This window comes from Schistocerca piceifrons, chromosome 5 (genome assembly GCF_021461385.2).
Source record: "Schistocerca piceifrons isolate TAMUIC-IGC-003096 chromosome 5, iqSchPice1.1, whole genome shotgun sequence".
Lineage (NCBI taxonomy): Eukaryota > Metazoa > Arthropoda > Insecta > Orthoptera > Acrididae > Schistocerca > Schistocerca piceifrons.
The window spans coordinates 654,026,983-654,051,226 of record NC_060142.1 but is presented as its reverse complement, the minus strand read 5'-3'; positions in this window follow the sequence as shown (position 1 = coordinate 654,051,226).

Genomic DNA, 24,244 nt, shown 5'->3' with positions numbered 1-24,244 from the left:
TCTGCAGAGGGAAGCCTCTCTTGGGAGTAATCCGTCCTTTATTACGGAACAAAGTCAGCTGAAGTAAGGTGTGTTTACCCAAGGAGTAGGTGTAGACGGTACGAAAGTGATCGACCACATGAGAACAACCGATTGTCGCCGGGGCATTGAAAGGAAAAGTTCTCAGATTTATTCATCTGCTTCGTTCAAAGTTTGATGCTAAGATTGGCTCTATATGCATCACTGGAGAGGTAGGCCCCTATTTTTTCGATGGGACCATGACCGCGGAGAGGTATCTTGATGCGTTAAGAGAAGTGATTGTTAAATGAGACAGTGCTGTTTTATCTGAAGCTGTACTAAAGAACCTCAGTTGGATGCAAGACAGCTGTCCACTGCACTACGGATTACACGTCGGTGCATTTTTCACTGACAATTTTCAAAAATGGATGGGAACGTAGGATAAAGTCGATTGGCCTCGAAGCTCAACGGACCGGACACATTGTGATATTTAGCTTCGGGGGACATTTAAAGACAATTTTATCTCTACAAAACCACGATACCTACATTATTTAAGAGATTAGGCTGAACAAAAATTTGAGAAAGATTCTGGTAATAATAGGGAGTTATGTGAGAAGATACGTGAATACGTGTTATGCGACGTGTTACTGTCTAGATAACCGTGAAGAACACTTTGAACAAATTCAGAAAGACAAATCACTTTCTATGAACCAGCAAAGTTACCGAAGACTCTGCTACATTTTCAATTAACCGACTTTTGCCACACGCTGTACGTTAACGTTCTTATACCAAAGAAAATAAGTGCTCCAATATTGTATGCTACAAACACGTACTCACAAAATCTACGTACGCTATGTGATCAAAAGTATCCAGACACCCACAAAAACATACGTTTTTCAAATTAGGTTCATTGTGCTGCCGCTTACTGCCAGGTACTCCATATCAGCGACCTCAGTGGTCATTAGACATAGTGTGAGAGCAGAATGTGGCGCTCCACGGAACTCACGGACTTCGAACGTGGTCAGGTGATTGGGTGTCACTTGTGTGATACGTCTGTTTGCGAGAATTTCCACACTCCTAAACATCCTTAGGTCCACTGTTTCCGATCTGATAGTGAAGTGGAAATGTAAAGGGACACGTACAGAACCAAAGCGTACAGGCCGACCTAGTCTGTTGACTAACAGAGACCGTCGACAGATGAAGAGGGTCATAATCTGTAATAGCCAGGCACCTATCCAGACCGTCACACATGCATTCCAAACTGCATCAGGATCCACTCCAATTACTATGACAGTTAGGCGGGAGATGAGAAAACTTGGATTTCATTGTCGAGCGGCTGTTCATGAGCCACACATCACGCCGGTAAAAGCCAAATGACGCCTCGCTTGGTGTAAGGAGCGTAAACATTGGGCGATGGAACAATGGAAACACGTTGTGTGGAGTGGCGAATCACGGTACACAATATGGGGATCCAGTAGCAGGGAGTGGGTATGGCGAATGCCCGGTGAACGTCTTCTGCCAGCATGTGTAGTAAAATTCGAAGGCGGTGGTATTATGGTGTGGTCGTGTTTTTCATGGAGGAGGCTAACACACCTTGTTGTTTTGCGTGGCACTATCACCGCACAGGCCTGCATTGATGTTTTAAGCACCTCCTTCCTTGCTTGTTGGTACGAGTGCTGTAGAGACTCGCCACGTGCGCGATTTCCAACAGCGCCACGGGCGAAGCTGAGGATGAAGATATCGACATCACCTCGGCCAATTACTGACCAAGTACAGTCCACCAATGACCAGACGACAACGGACAGAAGGCTACTCGGGACCCGTCCGGCGATCCTGATTTAGGTTTTCCGTGATTTTCCTAAATAGCTTCAGGCAAATGCCGGGGTGGTTCCTTTGAAAGGGCACAGCCGACTTCCTTCCCCGTCCAGAGACCGATGACCTCGCTGACTTGTCTCCTCCCCCGAACAACCTAACCCTACTCGTGAGATAGACGAGCAGCTCTCTGCCACTTGGCTATAGATCATCGTCCATGGCTTACTTAGACAGGGAACGTCGTTTAGCGAACTCTTAAAAGTGAGCAGGCAGTTGTTGTATATTTCATTTGCTGTGTACTGTGAAGTTTACCAGCGATTATTTGAACTTAGCCATTGAGGGGCCTTTTCATGTTATATTGCAACACAGTGTTGCAGACTTCAATATTTAACTAGTCACAAAGATAAGTAAATCTTTGAACTCGTAAGTGTGACTTTGTTACTAGTTTGTTTGAGTGTTGTAGAACCTTCGTTCTTCTATCTTGTTACCTGACCCTGTGGCAGAGAGAAATTGTCTTAGCGGTGTACTGCACAGAAGCCGTTTCACGAACTCACAACCCCGACCACCGTAACAGCAGTGGTAACTCGGCCTCCACAGCTGTACCGACGAGACCATAGGAAACTGGCGATGAGGATTTATTAAGCTTCATGACGAGTTATTTATTACCTTATAAACGAAAATACATGTAACATTATTTTTACTTATTCTACTTCCATGAGAACCATTTCACTTGGAATACGTAGAAGCTACATTGGCATAATTGTTCTTCTCTGTAAATACGTATTGTATAATCTGTTTTTTAAATGTTATACATCGTGGAGGATGCCCTCATGGTCGATCTTTTGGAACGAAAAGTGCGACTAATCTAATCCAATCCAAAACAAGGGGGCCGGGTCTAATGTGTTCCAGAGAGATTATGCAGCTCTGGATGAAATAATAATTCGCTGGTTAAATTTGATCAGGAAGGAAATGGCGATAAATTGCGGTGTGGACCGTCTAACCTGTGGCACAGTTTACGTTCATCGGCGTCGACATGAATACGATGTTTCCCGTGACAGCTAATAGTTACCGTAGACAATCCTCGAAATTAAAGACGTCAGAGTTGACCTAGGACACGGTGGTGCCTGTCAAGGCACGTGCCGGTATTTCTTCATGTGTAGAGAATCCCATATGTCTGGTACTCTCTATCTGGCCATTAAGAGATATTTTGCATTGGTGTATCTCGCCTGTTTCGTGCTCGAGTGTCATGTCATCGAGTAGTGGAGGTTTTGAAGACATCTCGGTCACGGAAAACATCGAGTTGTTCCATTCCCCGTGGCGATAGGGACATTGTCTCCCCGACCCAACATATGTGTCTATTTCAATAGACATGTTGCAACTAATTAGAATCTGTTCTAGATCGGGTTTCGAACCCAGACCTATCCCTTTCAAAACCAGTCGCCTTAACCATAACAATATCTACGGACGCTTACAACAGTCACATCTGCATCTGTTACTTCGTAAGCCACCTTACCAAGTGCCGGGAAAGATATTTCATATACTACTATCTTTTTCCCTCTAAAAAATGGTTCAAATGGCTCTGAGCACTATGCGACTCAACTTCTGAGGTCATCAGTCGCCTAGAACTTAGAACTAATTAAACCTAACTAACCTAAGGACATCACACACATCCACGCCCGAGGCAGGATTCGAACCTGCAACCGTAGCGGTCACGCGGTTCCAGACTGAAGCGCCTTTAACCGCACGGCCACACCGGCCGGCTTTTTCCCTCTCCCCAGTTCTATTTGCGAGTGGCACGTTGAAGGAACGATTGACGATAAATCACTATTTGAGCTCAAATTTCGAAGTAATTTCGCGAGACATACGTGACAGGATGTGATATGTTTCACAACTCTTCTTCAATCATACGCTCTGGGAATTTAAAGAGTAAAACCTTCCGCCATACAGAACTTTCCTTTTGTAGTGTTACCACTTGTTGTTTGTTGAACACTCAAATGCTACTACTGTAGTGAAAAATTACGCTAAATGTTGATTTAAAATTTTGAATCAAATTGTATACCGATTATCAAAAATGGTTCAAATGGCTCTGAGCACTATGGGACTTAACATCTGTGGTCATCAGTCCCCTAGAACTTAGAACTAATTAAACCTAACTAACCTAAGGACATCACACACATCCATGCCCGAGGCAGGATTCGAACCTGCGACCGCAGCAGTCACGCGGTTCCGGACTGCGCGCCTAGAACCGCTAGACCACCGCGGCCGGCTATACCGATTATCCGTCAATTTTCAGGAATTAATCCTTGATAACAAAATTTGACTCTAAATTTTAATAGCTACGTTCGTGAATTCTTGAGTGTAGATGAAAAAATCGTTGAAAAGTTTCTGAAAGAAACAGATTTATACGTTGTACCCAGAAATTCTTTTGCATCAATGCATAGTTCAGCAATGAGGCTCACCTTGTGGATGGAACCTGTGTAAGAAAATTTATTTGCCATCAGTTCGATCTGAAACTGTGTACTCTGGGCAGCAACTTTCAAAACCTAAGCCGTGACGTAATTTATGTTGCAGAGACTGAACTGACGAAATCGCTGCACCTAACTGCGTGCATAAGCAAACTGCATCACGTAGACTTACCTGATACCTGTCAGAGTTCCATGCGCGGCGAAGTAGAGAAAGTGCACTTCTTATTGAAGCAATGCACTTAAAATGGAGCAAATACTATACTTGTGCAAACGTATCAGACTAAGTAGTTGTAATTTCAAGCAAAGTACACAGTTTTATTGAATGAAAAGACGAACGCAGATTGTGATAGAAAGACATGCTAATGTTCCAAAACATTCTTTATAGAATAAACAGCCCTATGTGAGCGATCATGACTGGTCTCAGAAAGCGCACAGTCAGCAGCCATTAGCACTGTAGTTATATAACAAGATCGAAAGTAATCCAGTGAAATAGTTATTCTAACTTCAATTGAGACAGAGAGAGAGAGATTAAATGCCACTATTTCTTACGGAAGTGTTAATCGCAACTGGATACCCTCATCTACCCACGCCCGGGTTCCCGGGTTCGATTCCCGGCGGGGTCAGGGATTTTCTCTGCCTCGTGATGGGTGGGTGTTGTGTGCTGTCCTTAGGTTAGTTAGGTTTAAGTAGTTCTAAGTTCTAGGTGACTGACGACCATAGATGTTAAGTCCCATAGTGCTCAGAGCAATTTGAACCAACCCTCATCTACACAGATGGCAAAGACCATAACACCAGAAAACAGCTAACGTAGAGTAATAAAATTTCTGGAATACACTTGTCTCGGTGACATATTTAAGTGATTAACATAGCAAGACCACAGGTTAATACACTCCTGGAAATTGAAATAAGAACACTGTGAATTCATTGTCCCAGGAAGGGGAAACTTTATTGACACATTCCTGGGGTCAGATACATCACATGATCACACTGACAGAACCACAGGCACATAGACACAGGCAACAGAGCATGCACAATGTCGGCACTAGTACAGTGTATATCCATCTTTCGCAGCAATGCAGGCTGCTATTCTCCCATGGAGATGATCGTAGAGATGCTGGATGTAGTCCTGTGGAACGGCTTGCCATGCCATTTCAACCTGGCGCCTCAGTTGGACCAGCGTTCGTGCTGGACGTGCAGACCGCGTGAGACGACGCTTCATCCAGTCCCGAACATGCTCAATGGGGGACAGATCCGGAGATCTTACTGGCCAGGGTAGTTGACTTACACCTTCTAGAGCACGTTGGGTGGCATGGGATACATGCGGACGTGCATTGTCCTGTTGGAACAGCAAGTTCCCTTGCCGGTCTAGGAATGGTAGAACAATGGGTTCGATGACGGTTTGGATGTACCGTGCACTATTCAGTGTCCCCTCGACGATCATCAGTGGTGTACGGCCAGTGTAGGAGATCGCTCCCCACACCATGATGCCGGGTGTTGGCCCTGTGTGCCTCGGTCGTATGCAGTCCTGATTGTGGCGCTCACCTGCACGGCGCCAAACACGCATACGACCATCATTGGCACCAAGGCAGAAGCGACTCTCATCGCTGAAGACGACACGTCTCCATTCGTCCCTCCATTCACGCCTGTCGCGACACCACTGGGGGCGGGCTGCACGATGTTGGGGCGTGAGCGGAAGACGGTCTTGGCGTGCATCCGTGCGTCGCTGCGGTCCAGTCCCAGGTCGACGGGCACGTGCACCTTCCGCCGACCACTGGCGACAACATCGATCTACTGTGGAGACCTCACGCCCCACGTGTTGAGCAATTCGGCGGTACGTCCACCCGGCCTCCCGCATGCCCACTATACGCCCTCACTTAAAGTCCGTCAGCTGCACATACGGTTCACGTCCACGCTGTCGCGGCATGCTACCAGTGTTAAAGACTGCGATGGAGCTCCGTATGCCACGGCAAACTGGCTGACACTGACGGCGGCGGTGCACAAATGCTGCGCAGCTAGCGCTATTCGACGGCCAACACCGCGGTTCCTGGTGTGTCCGCTGTGCCGTGCGTGTGATCATTGCTTGTACAGCCCTCTCGCAGTGTCCGGAGCAAGTATGGTGGGTCTGACACACCGGTGTCAATGTGTTCTTTTTTCCATTTCCAGGAGTGTATAAGCACGAGATAAGTCATTACCAATGTGAAATGCCGGAACATTAATAACCAGTGTGAATGCGGAAGTGATGATTGTAAGAATGCAAACGCGCATGCATTGTGTGGAGCAAGCACCTGATGTCAGTTTGTGGGATGTGGAATATGCCTATAACAGCTGGTCGGCCAATACAAGGACGGTTAATGCTGTTAGTGGTTGACATTGGAGGTGTCGTCCAATGATGTCCCATATTTTCCGACTTCGAGGCACATCTGGTGATTCAGCAGGCCAAGACAAAACGTCGAATCCCTGCAGAGCATGTTGTGTTACAAAAGCGGTATGTGGGCAAGCGTTATCCTGTTGGAAAACAACCCCTGGAATTCTATTTGTGAATGGCAGCACAACAGGTGGCACTACAAACTAACATACCGATCTCCAGCCAGGATGCATGGGATAACCATGGGGGTGCTCCTGCTGTTGTTACACGCAATCATGCCCTGGACCATACCTTCAAGTGTAGGGCCAGTGTCGCTAGCACGCAGAGAGATTGGTTGCTGATCTTCAAATGGCATCCTCCTAACCAACACAAGGCCGTAACTGGCACAGAGGCAGACCCAGATTTCACCAGTAAACACTACAGACCTCCAACCTACCCTCCAATGGGCTCTTGCTTGACATCACTGAAGTCACAAATGGCGGTGGCTTGGGGTCAGTTGAATGCACGGTGCAGGGCGTTTGTCTCGATGCTGGTCTTGAAGTGACAGACTTGTACGAGATTTTTGTGTCACTGTTGTGCCAGTTAGATATAGGATTCCTGCTCCAGATGCACTACGGTGTGCTAGATCCACACGGCGAACACGTTGGTCTTTCCTCTCAGTAGTGTCACACGGCCGTCTGGAGCCTGTTCATCTTGCCACCGAGCATTCTCGTGACAACCGATGCCAACAATCATGTACAGTGGCTACATTCCTGCCAAGTCTATCTGCAGTATCACAGAATTAACATCCAGTTTCTCGGATCCCTATTACATGATCACTTTTAAAGCTAATGAGGTCTTGATAATGGCGTCTTTGTCGCCTTAAAGGCATTCTTGACTAACTACAGTTCGCCACGTCCAGTCTCAAAGTTAACCAACACTCATGACTGGCACAGCGTAAATTTAAAGCAACTTTCATTTGCATCCTGATAGTAGCACTACGAACGCCACGCCTAAGCAAATGGCTCGAAATTTGAACAGAAATCATATTTCAGATGTCGAAACACGTTATCAACTTTCGTTTATGTCGCACAACTCCTTCTTGGTGTTGTGATTATTTTCCGTCAGAGTATCTGGGCACATGGTTCCGAAATGATAACAAAGGAATGCTGTTTTTCATTATAAGTTGAACAAATACGTGGCGGAAGATCTAACTCTTTATAGACATGACCCCAAACAACATGACTCGCAATAGACGAAAGTGATACTCGTGAAATGCACAAATTAAGCCAACAGCACGCAGCGACCTCACCCAGGTACGAAACAACGAGCAGAAAACTATCTGCTTCATTCGTGCAAAAACTAGCTCCAGAATGTCTCCACAGCTCAAAATCTGAGCCCAGAGTGGGTTCCTGTTGATTTAACTAGAAATTTTCTCGTCGAGTGTCTGATTATCTCCCGCTGTCCAAAGTTCTTTGACTACGAGAAGCCTCCCATCTATTGCCTCACAGAGAGAAATGAAGCACACAGCCAGACAGTGCAGTCTGTCACAATTAATATACTTTGGAAGGTAACCGAAAATTGAAGTTCTTGCGTACTTCTGGAAAAAGCGATAACGGATAACCAATGTCTTTCAATAAGGCCGACTAATCGGTTCTGGTTGCATCTAGTCTATCTCTTATATTAAACCAAGTTGGTAACGATCGAAGACTGAAGAACAGTACTAACGAACATGTGTTTTGAAACTCACTCCACAGCTGCCTAAACTTTCATTGCAACTTTCTGTTCACCAGAGGTTTTTTCACGGCGTATTTAGTAAAAGCCCCATTGGAAAAAATTAGATAAGTAGATAAAAGCTGCTTATCCTACCCGAAAGGATATACACATACAAAGCTTACTGTCGATTTCTACTTATTTTTAGACTGAGCAGGATTTGACATATGTAAGTTTACTGTTTGTCGAAAAGTTTTGTTGGTCATGATCTGACGGTGTGCACTGAAGTTTCTGTAACTGCTCACAGTCACGGGACTTCTTTGACTCATTTCTTGTTGGAAATTAATAGGGGTCATCCCTGATCTTCAGTTCATTATATAATTACTTTAATCTTGAATTAGACAGCTTAGCACAACCGAGAACGTAAAGGGAGGGAAGATACAACAAAAGGAATAACTGAATGAAAGGGTTTTCACCACATTCTTGTTTAATAATTATCCACATAGAAATCTAATTTAATTGCTGGCCCAGTAAATGGTATTTCGGGGCGGGGGGGGGGGGGGGGGGAAATCACGCGAGAGAAATTACTAGCTAAGATGAACAATGGCATATAAGCCAACAAGTGACTGGCGCAGTTGTTAGATAGATTACTTCAGCTGCAATGACAGGTTTACAAGATTTAAGTAGCGATGAAATGGGCATTTTCCCGTATGGACATTTCACGACTATACCACGAATATCAGGAATCCGGTAAAACATCAAATCTCCGACATCGCTGCAGCCGGAAAAAGATCCTGCCACAATGGGACCAACGGTGACTGAAGAGGATCGTTCAACGTGGCGGAGGTGCGACCCTCCCGCAGATTGTTGCAGATTTCAGTGCTTAGCCACAACAACTATCAGCGTGCGAACCATTCAACGAAACATCATCGATAAGGGCTTTCGGAGCCGATGGCTTACTCGTACCGTGATGACTGGACGACACAAAGCTTTTCTGCTCGTCTGGGTACGTCAACAACGACACTGGACTGTTGACTGGAAAAATGTTGCCTGGTAGGACGAATCTCGTTTCAAATTGTATCAAGCGGAAAAATGTGTACGAGTATGGAGGCAACCACATGAATCCATGGACCCTGCATGTCGACAGGGGACTGTTCAAGATGGTGGAGGCTCTGTAATGGTGCGGGGCGAGTGCCGTTGGAGTGATAAGGGAACCCTGATACGTCTAGAAACGATTCTGATAGATGACACATATAAGCATCCTAACTGACAACCTGCATCCATTCATGTTCATTGTACATTCGATGGACGTGAGCAATTCCAGAAGGACAGTGTAACACTCCACACGTCCAGAATTGCCATTCTGAGTTTAAACACTTTCGCTGGCCACCACACTCCCCAGACATGACCATTATTGAGCACATCTGGAATGCCATGAAACGTGCTCTTCAGAAGATATCTCCACCCCCTCGTACTCTTACGGTTTTATGGACAGCCCTGCAGGATTCATGGTGTCAGTTCCCCCCTGCACTACTTCAGGCGTTAGTGGAGTCCATGCCACGTCGTGTTGCGGCACTTCTGCGTGCTGGCGGGGGCCCTACACGATATTAGGAACGTGTACCAGTTTCTTTGGCTCTTCAGTGCATAAGGATAAAATTTCTTGCGGGATTCTGTCCAAATATTTCTAGAACACTAAGCACAGATGAATTATTTCCTGCGCTGAACGCGCTACCTACACCTAAGCGGCCTCGTAGGTTACTGTACACGGAATTGCGAGGGGAATACGTTGATACCTTGCCTAAGGTGCTTCTTGCACGTATCTTTCGTACTTACGCCACCAACATACTGGCTAAAGGCTACCGTTTCCAGTAATTATGCACACAATCGGTCACTTTATACCGGAATAGTCTTGGTGAGAACAATGGGAACTTAATCGCAAGATATCGTAGGGGGACATGTAGAGCTCAAGTAGACAAAATTACAGGACACAGAGGTCATATAAATCAACAATACATCCGAACAAATTCTCACACAGCCACACGCTTGGCCCTTCAGTAAATTTTTCAACAATGATCAGCCCTCATTGACTGTGAAGCCAATGTTATATGAGTGATTGCCAGTAAGTGGCAAATTAATGCACTGACAATCTTTGGTATTCTAGGATTATTTGCAACAACACACTTAATGCACGTTAAACCTGTTATGAGATTCTGCAAGAGCGATCGCTGACTGTGAAGCTAACACCAAGTTGGTGGCTGGATACCAAAATTATGTAGGCATTACTAGGTTTCGGATAAATATTACAATATACGTAGATATAACATGGGCTTAAAAACATAAAATATGGAAAACGTATGTATACAAAAAACTACTATTTTCCAAAAAACACACTATATTATACCAAAACCAAGCAATTTTAAGCTTATACAGGCTCGCTGGTATTGTTTATATTGTTACTATACACAACCGCATGTTTTTTTTTTAAATTTTCAAGTTAAAACTATTTATGTTTGCACAGAGCAATGCTATGTCCTGAGTGAAACATATTTCAGCGTCGCAGGACATAATTCGAGTAAACTCGAATTTGTACTATTTTGGAAGTGAGTATATAACGTCAACTTTGTCTTAAATTTTTCTGCACAGCACGCTGTTAATTTCTGACAGCAGATTAAAAGCTTTATTTTTCTCAGGCAAATAATTCAAATTTTGATCTAACAACTCTGCAATGGGTCCTTCCACTTGACTAATTTTCATTTTTATGTCTTCGATAATCTTTACATTGTCTTTGAATGATGTGGAAGGGTTTTTCAGTGCCTTAATCTGGCGCGATAAAGAAAACTAAATGCTACTGATGTACACTAAATAATTCTGTAGAATATCATTTTCAAAAAGTTCTTTTGCATTCAAAATACAAGCAGACTCATCTTCAAATTGAAAAGTACTTGTTTCAGTGTTACTGAAATGCTGGAAGAACTATACAGTTGGCCCAAGCCATGTAACCCATTGTGTCAGTACTGGTTCTGTTGGCAACATTATACTGGGATATCTCTCTTTCGATTTTAGAGATCCCACTGGGAGCTTTAAAAATATTTTTCTCAGGTTTAATATTAAACAATCAATATTTTTGTAATTTATCCTTATGCATACAGCTACTCTGTTATTCTGTGTGCCAAGTCCGTTACATGGGTCATTTTAGCATATAGAACATTCAGGACATCTTCAGCTTTTCGTGTGTTACGCCGTTACGCCATAAACCACCCATAGCGTCATTGCTGATGTTTGGTCGTTACATTTAGGAAGTTTCTTGTACAGCAACAGAAATTATTTGCTTGATTTATCTTAAAACAGTCGTCCAGCTTCTACATTGACAATGCATCGCCTTGGGTGTCCGTAGCCTGGATTTCACGGACGTCGAAGGTACCGACAACCTTTGCCATCGAAAGAAATTGCCTTTTAGCTGAGTTAATTTTATGCCATGTTCATTACTACAAACAAGTACCACATTGGATAATAGCTAGTTTGTAAATGTGCTTTCTGGAAAGTTTATAACTTTGGTGGGGCATTTTCACTGTAGAAGATGACTGGTAGGGGATGGTATGTTGACAGAAGTGAACAACAATAATGCAGTTCCGATGTCATACTGATGATGATACACTGCGGCGACCACAGCCGTTACTAAACACATCTGAAGAACTCGCGGTTGCGAATAATGACTACCATCAGCTGGAGAATGGAATGACGACAGTGAAAATTTCTGCCTGACCGGGACTCGAACCCGGATTTCCCCCTTACCGCGAGCGGTCGCCTTACCATATGGTTATCCGTGCACGACTCACGACCCGACTCACACTTACATATGTCGTTAACAACACGCAGTTGACAACATGTCAAAAACAGCTGCCCCTCCACTCCGAAAACATCATTTAATGCTTCTCTCACCGCAGGAGATATTGCTTCTTTGCCTCTTCCCATAATCCCGCGGAAGCAGCACTAATAGGCTTGCTGGCTATCTAAAAGACTTGGCTGCTTCGGATGGTGCGATTTGTGTTTTCGGTTCGTCCATTCTGTGACCAGGAATCTTGCTTTGAAGTGACATTTAATGAATTCTTTTAATGTAGTTACTCTTTAAAAACATCATTTCTATATAACGTAGGGATGAAAATATGGATTTATGCAGTTTTTATTTAAAAATACGAATTTAACTTTGAAATGTGCATAAATATGGACCAAACCTAGAAATATGAAAAATGAAAGTTACATTTTCAGACTTCAAATGTCACGATTTGTGTAGAAAACTAAAAAAAAGGATGAAAATTACTTAAAACGGAAATATGTATATACATATTAATCGGGCAGCACTCATCACGATGAATCGTTCCTCGTTTATTAGCAAAATTACACACGCATCACACTCAAACCCTTTCCTTAACTGACTGGGGAAGCTGATGTTTCTTTCACCATACAGGTATGCTCTTGCAGAAGCATGGAGACAAAGACTAAGTGTGATAAAAGTAATAAAACCAAATAATTCCTCTTGCAAGTATACTTAAATATTGAACACCGTTCGCTCGATTGTAAGTCTAAGTTGAAAGAAACACATGAAAGTGCTTACTTGTGTTACAATGGTGTATCCACATTCTTGCCTGATAAATAATAGCTAAGCCTCATATGTAGAGAAGAAACTATAAAATGTCTCGAAAAGTGCTAACGATATTGAGTAAACGAAAGCTCACTGTATAACAAATTCATCAAATATTAAATGTGCTGAAGGCATTACTTGATCACCTTCATTCCAGCGGGTTGAAATGAGCACAGTGTGCTCGTTAGAAACCTAAGTCGTAACCATTGAATGTTTTTGGAAAATTTAGAACAAAAGGTGTTCGGTACATAACCCTAATTATGACTGTCCCGAAAAACAACAGATTAATTATTTTAGTTAAAATGCACCTCACACTCTGAATTTACTGTTCACCTCAACGGAGATTCACACAGAGGCCGTCCATCCCCTTAGTTAGACGGAAAAGGAGTGTCCATAACAGCAGACAGCTACATAACGGCCAACCTGAGCTTCCCGCAGGTGAGGAACGCGGCTGTACCAAGCCTAAAGGCTACTGCGCAACAGGTGTATCTTCGAACTTCTACCCCACGTATTACGTTGGCATCAAACTTCAAGCATAATACTCACCTCTTTACTACAGTTGCTCTAGCAAGGAACACCATTTGACTTCAGCCTGACCAACCAGTCTGTTGACCAGGACCGGGCACCTGTTGACTTCACTCTGCTGCGTGTTAACACAGTTGTAACATGCAATCTGGTGGCTTGTAGCTCTCGGATTACGGTTTAGTGCGTGCATGCAGTGTTGTGTACTGAAAGTAGTGATGTGTAATGATAATACTTTTCTACAGCCAAATCACTCATTCACTACATAACTTACACATGGGACGGGAAAACTGAAGTGCGTCATAAAATAAATAAACACATTCGTGTCCATCTATGTGCCAAAGGCTCTCGGTACCCGAACAATTTATGAAGATGATCAGTATATCATGGCTAAAAAAAGAATACAAGTACCTTGAGGGAAAGTGATGGGGTGATACTAACAGTTCTGTCACATCACTTCTTCCTCTATGGGAAAAAAATGGGAAAAATTTTTCGTATGCCATCACATAAAGGAGCAGACCTTAGCTCCAAGTCAGTGCATCCCATTATTAACTAAACAAAATCAAAACAATATCACATAACAGAAACCTCATCGATCCAACACGTATTAATCATTAATACAAATAATAAGGAACACACAATAAAAATAATGAATAATCTTATGAATACAAAGAACTACACAACCATAAAGTAAAAAGTGTAGTGCATCGAAGACGACTAAGTGCTGGTCCAGGTTGGGTTTCACTGTGAGAAACAATGATTACGTCAGTAATGTTACGTGTCGTCATCCACTGCTGCCTCTTCTTACCCCTCTGCTGTGTGATACATGTTTTCTTGACCGATAAGCATACTTTTGAAGTACACATGATGATTTGCGGGAATGTACAGAAGAAGTGAGCGAAGATATTCAACCTTTTATGATGTACTTACTCGATAGACGAACTGTCGAATGATTCAAATGAAGAGCGTAGCTCTTCAAACTTCCTCTTTGCAGATGAACTTGATAAGGTTCTCCGCTATAGGTAGGTTTAATGCCAAATACCATTTTACAGTTGCTGGAGCAAACAAAAGCTCATCCCTCTGAAAACTCGGCACCCAGAACTTGCCGCTTTGTTATGTGCTGTTGCAAAATTGCTTCGTCTGTAAACGGGTCTCTCGTCATCATAATGACATAAAAAGCTTTAATTATTCTGTAAATACATATTTGTGGGTCATGCCGAATTTCGGTAAACACTTCTTTTCTCCTAAGATACAATTCTGTATCCCCTAAATCACGAACACAAGAAAGATAAGAGTGGCCGGGAACATGAATATTTGCATTGTTGAGAAACGGTCTGCATGAATTTATCTGAGACAGGTCAGACCCATGTTCACGTTTTTATTCTACCCACTACAGTTAATTCTGAAACTTCATAATGTCTCCGCTTCTAGTGGTATTTCATTTTCAATACAGCGCACAAGGCAACTTGCAGTTTCAGCAGAGCCTCGTTTTCCAGTACTTTCACCTAAAAGATACAATGAAACTGTTGTGACACTTATATTGCGATACCAAAATTGTAAATCCATAATTTCCTGTTGTAAAATTGGATACGAGAGTGTATTGTGGCTTTCGGAAGCCTCTGTTGCATATCTATATCAACAGCAGCAAGTGTTGGATCCTTGATATCAACCACTTCTTTTACAAGTGTTCGCGCCATTATAGCTCTCCTTTCGTTCAAACTCTTTTCCTGTTTTAATTATGTTATTTGTTCCTAATCGATGTCTCGTCTCACTGTCTCGAGTTGTCAGTTTATTTTGTCATAATAGTTGTGGCTGTCAGACATAGGAGGAATAAATCCAATATTAAATTTTGTGTCAAAATCGTGACGGTAAAATGCCACAGATACTGGACGATCTCCTGCTTGGCTTTTGAACAATCAAGTCACAATAAGCATATAACGTTTTGGATATATTTCAATCACTGGCTAAGTACCTCCTGTGTGTTTTACCCCTACTGTAATGGCTGGAGAAGGCAGGGAAACTGTAAAAGTGTGCCTTTACAATGTCTCTGTCTGAATCAGGCATTCTTAGTGTCATTTCCTGATCTGTACGACGTTCTACATCAATGGTTCTAGTTCCTGTAAACTTGTCACGAGCAGTACGCAGTTGCTCTTCACCCTATGTATGTTGCGGAAAGCCACTGCTCAAATGTAACTCTTATTTCCATGAATCATTGTATATTCTGCTGTGTGCAATCTACGAGACGGCCTGTCTTTTACACGGCAACATTTTACTCCACACTTGTCATTAATTTATTTACCTAATAATTATGTAGGTTGTAATCCCCTAAGTTCGAAAATGTTTTAGATGTTTCATTCGCTTTGTAGTGACGCAGTTTCTCAAAACAACCATGCCGATAAGCTGGCCCTACTTATTTGACCTTTACAACATTATTTGTTTTTACGCTTACGTATTCTTTAGCTGTATTTCTCTTCTTCTCGCCTACGTTCATTTTCCTATGGTGTTGCCGCACGCAGCGTTTTCTAGGATGACTTACGAGATGAGACGGAGGATCACGGTTTTGTCACGCACTGTGCTTAATAAACGATAAACGTACATGATTACGCTAAATGCACTAAACGTATGTAGAGCAGTATTATCATTACACATCACTGCTTTCAGTTCACAACACTACATGCACTCACTAAACCGTAATCCGAGGGCTACGATCCCCACGATTGCATGTTACAGCTGTGTACACATGCAGCAGACTGAAGTCGACACATACCCGGCCTTGATCATCAGGCTGGCCGGTCAGGCTGTAGTCAAACGGCGAGTTTGTCGATATCCAAAGCGCATCGACCATTCACACTCAGCTAGCATGAAATACTACACTTCATACAACATGTTGCAAGAAAACACCGAAAAGGCATACTTTGGCACATACGCCTCTCCTATTCTAAGGGCTTCCATTCTGTGTTATGATAAGCATAGTAGCATCATAGCACTTGATCTGTACTCTTGTGGTTGAAACACATCGTTTCAACTTCTGTCAAATATACATTCATTAAAATATACCTGTATCAAAACTCTGGGTGAAAACTCAAGTCCAAGGCAACTCCATTTCATTGATGATAACCAGTATCAACAGTGGCGTTTTGTGTGTCGTACATAGATAGTACCATGTCTGTCCTACAGACTTAGCTAACCCACACAAAATGCCTATAAGTCACTTTAATCTTTTGAATTTTAGACTCGTTCGTTCCTGGATCGAGACAGTGCAATGAATTGTAGTAATGAATATTAAGTAGAGATCAAATAAGTTTACAGGTTGGTAGAACATGTTTCATACAAAAATAAAAGGAGCCTCTTCTTTCGCCAACAATATGACAATCAAAAATATTCAAATAATTCCAGCGGCTACATACAATATTTATACACCCTTTGACTATAGTATGGCTCAGATTATTTCTTTATTTCATTACTTATAATATTTTTTCTGCTAATAAATGCTCAGCATGCAAATATGCCTTTAAACTGCCCCCAGAGTTGTGAGGCGAAACGACACACCTGCAGGCGAGCAACTCACTCCAAAGCACATTGCATACATGTCTACAAATACGACAAATGTAACAGTTAAATGTCACAGTTCGCAGTTTCGATACAGATGCGTGTGCGCTCTCACTCGTAGCACAGTTTACAGTTTTTCCCTAGTTACACTGTTTATTTAGACTGTTGTCATTGATTTTTACCAAAGGTCGTACATCGCCTGATAAATGACTGGTGTATTCCCATTACTCAGAATAAGTTCGTGAAGGCAATTTATCACGTTTAGTCCTTTTCCATTATGCGGTTTTGCACATCAGTTTTCTCGCAGTTACGAGTTCAGCGACGTATAGTAAACGTCCACAGATAGTTTCAGGTTATACAAGTTTCATAACGTTTCCCATATGGGGACATGTAACAGGTACAGACAACATGCTGGTGTCGATCCTCTTTTAGACTATGTAAGAGTGGCCGTCATTTCCGACAGCATTTTCTTCCCTGGGGACCCGTCCAAAATTCCTCCATCCATCAGCTGGTCTTCGTCGTTTTGGAACAAAGCGACCGTGGATGCAGTAGTGAACCAACTCTTGCTATTCAGACTTGCAGAGATACAGAGATGCAGCGCGGTAAATGTCAATTTGCGATGCACTCAAAAGTATCGTAGCACTTGACTATGACAGTTTTTTTTCGCATACTCATTTTGTCTGGCGATATACAAATATTCGTACACAAGTACTTGTGACGTAGAACAAATGTCCGTTGACAAGTATTTACGCAAACAATTATTAAAACCACTTTACGTTAACAGTTTGTAAACAAATTTCAAACATAAATAGTTCATCTCGTCTATCTACATAACAATATATCACGAATAGTCTTTTTCAATTATGCGGTTTTGCACATCAGTTTCCTCGTAGTTACAAGTTCAGCGACGTATAGTAAACGCCCACAAATAGTTTCAGGTTATCCAAGTCTCATAACTTTTCCCATAACAAGTACAGATAACACATACAAGTGAGCGTATATCATTTGGCTTTACCTAAATACAGATAAATACATAGAAACATGTTAAAAATAGGTTTTTTTACATAGTTACAAATGCATAGAAACAAATTACATATTGGTTTTACATAAACATAGAAACATATATCTTTTGTCTTCACACAAGTATGAGTATTCACATAGAAATATTTTCCATATAGCTTTACAAACATTACAAGTTTACATATATGTTTTGCTTTTGCAAATAATGTCTCCAGAAATAGACGAGGATTAGACACGACATCCCACACCAGCAGTAAGACAAAGCGCACAATTACAAATAAGCAAATAACAAAAGCAATGAACTAACATCGATTACTAAAAACACTCGCGACACAAGTGTAAGTGTGCAGTGAAAGCATGGCCTTAGATACTCGTTAGTGTGTATGTCCAATGGTGAAATGCTTATCGAATCAGTTTCGAGGTGAAATTTTAAGGTTGTAGAGTGATTACGTATTCACGTCAATCAGACGTTAATAGTCGAAGACTGACGGTGCAGATAGTCAGTCTCGTAGGCTGAAAATATATCTTCTCTACACCGGTTTAGAAGTTAATTCTGGGTTCCGAAGTCAGCGTCGCACAGACTCCCCTTACCATTTCGTCGTGTGTCGTTTGCTGGAAAGAAAGTTTTGGTAACGGCGTTGTCCAATCGTTGTCTTACTTGCGATCGAACATTAGCTCATTAGGAGTGTACGGAGTTTCATAAACATTGAGGTTCCTCTGTACCGCTTCAAATAAAGTCAAACATGTTACCCAATTGGTATATTTGGTAGAATTGTAGGTTCTCATAAATTTGTTAATCTCACGGAAAATACGTTCAGTGGAATTACACTGTGGACTATACATTGAGATAAAAATAATCTTAATACTATTGTCTTTGAGACATTAACGCCAACTTGTACCCAGTATAGTATGCAGCATTGTCGGATAAAATAGCTTTTGGTTTTCTCTCGTGAGAAATGTAGTCACATAGGAAACCACTAATGATGGCGGTGGCAGTAGCAGATCTTATAGCATACAGTTCAACATTCTTGGAGAATAAATCGTAAAATGCAAGAATATATTTCACACCACCACTGTTTGTCGGATGTGGACCACTTAGGTCAGAACTTGCACTTTCTAGAGGTTTACTGGGTAGAATAGAATGGAAATCAGTCTTCGTAGACAAGTTCAGCGGTTTAGATTTTTTACAGATCGTACATGTTTTGCACCCCCCCATAACCATGGATCTTGCCGTTGGTGGGGAGGCTTGCGTGCCTCAGCGATACAGATAGCCGTACCGTAGGTGCAACCACAACGGAGGGGTATCTGTTGAGAGGCCAGACAAACGTGTGGTTCCTGAAGAGGGGCAGCAGCCTTTTCAGTAGTTGCAAGGGCAACAGTCTGGATGATTGACTGATCTGGCCTTGTAACAATAACCAAAACGGCCTTGCTGTGCTGGTACTGCGAACGGCTGAAAGCAAGGGGAAACTACAGCCGTAATTTTTCCCGAGGGCATGCAGCTTTACTGTATGATTACATGATGATGGCGTCCTCTTGGGTAAAATATTCCGGAGGTAAAATAGTCCCCCATTCGGATCTCCGGGCGGGGACTACTCAAGAGGATGTCGTTATCAGGAGAAAGAAAACTGGCGTTCTACGGATCGGAGCGTGGAATGTCAGATCCCTTAATCGGGCAGGTAGGTTAGAGAATTTAAAAAGGGAAATGGATAGGTTGAAGTTAGATATAGTGGGAATTAGTGAAGTTCGGTGGCAGGAGGAACAAGACTTCTGGTCAGGTGACTACAGGGTTATAAACACAAAATCAAATAGGGGTAATGCAGGAGTAGGTTTAATAATGAATAGGAAAATAGGAATGCGGGTAAGCTACTACAAACAGCATAGTGAACGCATTTTTGTGACCAAGATAGATACGAAGCCCACAACTACTACAGTAGTACAAGTTTATATGCCAACTAGCTCTGCAGATGACGAAGAAATTGAAGAAATGTATGATGAAATAAAAGAAATTATTCAGTTTGTGAAGGGAGACGAAAATTTAATAGTCATGGGTGACTGGAATTCGAGTGTAGGAAAAGGGAGAGAAGGAAACATAGTAGGTGAATATGGATTGGGGGACAGAAATGAAAGAGGAAGCCGCCTGGTAGAATTTTGCACAGAGCACAACATAATCATAACTAACACTTGGTTTAAGAATCATGAAAGAAGGTTGTATACATGGAAGAACCCTGGAGATACTAAAAGGTATCAGATAGATTATATAATGGTAAGACAGAGATTTAGGAACCAGGTTTTAAATTGTAAGACATTTCCAGGTGCAGATGTGGGTTCTGACCACAATCTATTGGTTATGACCTGTAGATTAAAACTGAAGAAACTGCAAAAAGGTGGGAATTTAAGGAGATGGGACCTGGATAAACTAAAAGAACCGGAGGTTGTACAGAGATTCAGGGAGAGCATAAGGGAGCAATTGACAGGAATGGGGGAAATAAATACAGTAGAAGAAGAATGGGTAGCTTTGAGGGATGAAGTAGTGAAGGCAGCAGAGGATCAAGTAGGTAAAAAGACGAGGGCTAGTAGAAATCCTTGGGTAACAGAAGAAATATTGAATTTAATTGATGAAAGGAGAAAATATAAAAATGCAGTAAGTGAAACAGGCAAAAAGGAATACAAACATCTCAAAAATGAGATCGACAGGAAGTGCAAAATGGCTAAGCAGGGATGGCTAGAGGACAAATGTAAGGATGTAGAGGCCTATCTCACTAGGGGTAAGATAGATACCGCCTACAGGAAAATTAAAGAGACCTTTGGAGATAAGAGAACGACTTGTATGAATATCAAGAGCTCAGATGGAAACCCAGTTCTAAGCAAAGAAGGGAAAGCAGAAAGGTGGAAGGAGTATATAGAGGGTCTATACAGGGGCGATGTACTTGAGGACAATATTATGGAAATGGAAGAGGATGTAGATGAAGATGAAATGGGAGATATGATACTGCGTGAAGAGTTTGACAGAGAACTGAAAGACCTGAGTCGAAACAAGGCCCCCGGAGTAGACAATATTTCATTGGAACTACTGACGGCCGTGGGAGAGCCAGTCCTGACAAAACTCTACCATCTGGTGAGCAAGATGTATGAAACAGGCGAAATACCCTCAGACTTCAAGAAGAATATAATAATTCCAATCCCAAAGAAAGCAGGTGTTGACAGATGTGAAAGTTACCGAACTATCAGCTTAATAAGTCACAGCTGCAAAATACTAACACGAATTTTTTACAGACGAATGGAAAAACTAGTAGAAGCCAACCTCGGGGAAGATCAGTTTGGATTCCGTAGAAACACTGGAACACGTGAGGCAATACTGACCTTACGACTTATCTTAGAAGAAAGATTAAGGAAAGGCAAACCTACGTTTCTAGCATTTGTAGACTTAGAGAAAGCTTTTGACAATGTTGACTGGAATACTCTCTTTCAAATTCTAAAGGTGGCAGGGGTAAAATACAGGGAGCGAAAGGCTATTTACAATTTGTACAGAAACCAGATGGCAGTTATAAGAGTCGAGGGACATGAAAGGGAAGCAGTGGTTGGGAAGGGAGTAAGACAGGGTTGTAGCCTCTCCCCGATGTTGTTCTATCTGTATATTGAGCAAGCAGTAAAGGAAACAAAAGAAAAATTCGGAGTAGGTATTAAAATTCATGGAGAAGAAATAAAAACTTTGAGGTTCGCCGATGAAATTGTAATTCTGTCAGAGACAGCCAAGGACTTGGATGAGCAGTTGAATGGAATGGACAGTGTCTTGAAAGGAGGATATAAGATGAACATCAACAAAAGCAAAACAAGGATAATGGAATGTAGTCTAATTAAGTCCGGTGATGCTGAGGGAATTAGATTAGGAAATGAGGCACTTAAAGTAGTAAAGGAGTTTTGCTATTTGGGGAGCAAAATAACTGATGATGGTCGAAGTAGAGAGGATATAAAATGTAGGCTGGCAATGGCAAGGAAAGTGTTTCTGAAGAAGAGAAATTTGTTAACATCCAGTATTGATTTAAGTGTCAGGAAGTCATTTCTGAAAGTATTCGTATGGAGTGTAGCCATGTATGGAAGTGAAACATGGACGATAAATAGTTTGGACAAGAAGAGAATAGAAGCTTTCCAAATGTGGTGCAACAGAAGAATGCTGAAGATTAGATGGGTAGATCACATAACTAATGAGGAAGTATTGAATAGGATTGGGGAGAAGAGAAGTTTGTGGCACAACTTGACCAGAAGAAGGGATCGGTTGGTAGGACATGTTCTGAGGCATCAAGGGATCACCAATTTAGTATTGGAGGGCAGCGTGGAGGGTAAAAATCGTAGAGGGAGACCAAGAGATGAATACACTAATCAGATTCAGAAGGATGTAGGTTGCAGTAGGTACTGGGAGATGAAAAAGCTTGCACAGGATAGAGTAGCATGGAGAGCTGCATCAAACCAGTCTCAGGACTGAAGACCACAACAACAACAACATGTTTTCAGTATACTGTGGATCTTATGCCTCGTATTGCTAAAGTAAGAGTACATACTAAGCTTTGCTAGGCACTTCTTGGTACCATGATGACCCCAAACAAAATGTGTGTGCCAAATTACGTTTCGTTCAGAATCCTTAGGAATATAAACGCATTAAGTAACAGGTGGCTTCAGGATGACAGCGATAAAATAACACATAATTATGTATCAAATATCCGGTGGACGGAGGATGGTCAGTGTGATTTGTGAGTAAAACTCTTACCTTATTCCTGTGAGAATCAGATTTCTGCAACGTTGACATATTTTTACATAAATCGATATAATACTGGTGATATAACTTATCCTGCATAAGAAATATTCGTTAATCATTCACATTCTCCAGGTCAGAGTTACATTCAATCAATCCTTCAGGCAGACGAGACAAAGCGTCGGCTATGATGTTTTCTTATACAATTTCAAAGGAATAGTCTTGCAAAGATACAGCAACAATCTGGGATATACAAGCTTACAATTGAGAGCTTGGTGGTCAGTATAAATTTTAGTGTGCTTACCGTACAAATAATAATATAATTCCTTAAATGCCCACAATATAGAGTGTATTTCAAGTTCTGTGGTAAAACATATGCGTTCACATTCACTAAGTGTGCGGCTCACGAAATTAATAATTTCCACATGTTCTTGTTCTCCATTCTTTGTAGCTTGAAACAAACAACAGCCGAAGCCATAGGATGAGGCGTCACACGTCATTTAAAAATACAAGCTGAAATCAGGGTGATCCAAAATGTTTGCGTTAACTAAAGGATGCTTAATATTATGAAAGTCTTTCTGACACTGGTTGGACCATATCCATATCTGATTCTTTTTGAGTAGGTCCCATAGATGTTCGCTGTTTAAATGTTGGCGTGGTAAAACTCGTCGAAAGAAAGAACAATGTCAAAGGAAAGATTTCAATTGCTTTCTAGACCGTGGAGTAGGAAAATTCCTGATTGCGTCCATCTTACGTGAGTCAGGTCGTATATATCGAGCATTACTAATATTTCCAAGACACTTAATTTCACTGCAAGCATATTTCGATTTTTTGAGATCAATGATGTTCATCAATGTACTGAGTAACTGATTCAAACAATTCATCACCAAGCACAGTATCCAACGTTCAGGCCGAAGGAAGGCCACAAAATTGATAGGCTCGCCCCGCGAATACAAATGCAGTATACCTTCTAGAATCTGGCGAAACTGAGACTCGCCTGAACGAAATGGTCTGATCTATCGTAGAAAAATACTTAGAATCTAAAAATTTCAAGAGATGTTCTTCTAAATTCTCAGGTTTCGTGCGAACAGGTAAAATAATCTCACTAATTCCACGAGCATCCAAAACAACTCTGATATTCCCGTTCTGTTTCCTTACAACAAGTAAAGGGTTGCAGTAACGTGACGTGGAAGGTTCACGGATTTTACAGTCCAACATTCGTTTCAACTCGTGCCAAAGATCAGGTCTTTGGGACAGGGGCTCATTATAGGCTTTGTGGAAGAAAATCTGGTGACGATTAACTTCTATTTTATACACAAATGTGTGGATCACACCTGGTAGTATGCTAAATGCCTGTATATACTTGGACAAAACATCATAAAGTTCATTACGTTTATCATGTTTGACAACTGTGGTTTCTGATAACTTATTACTAA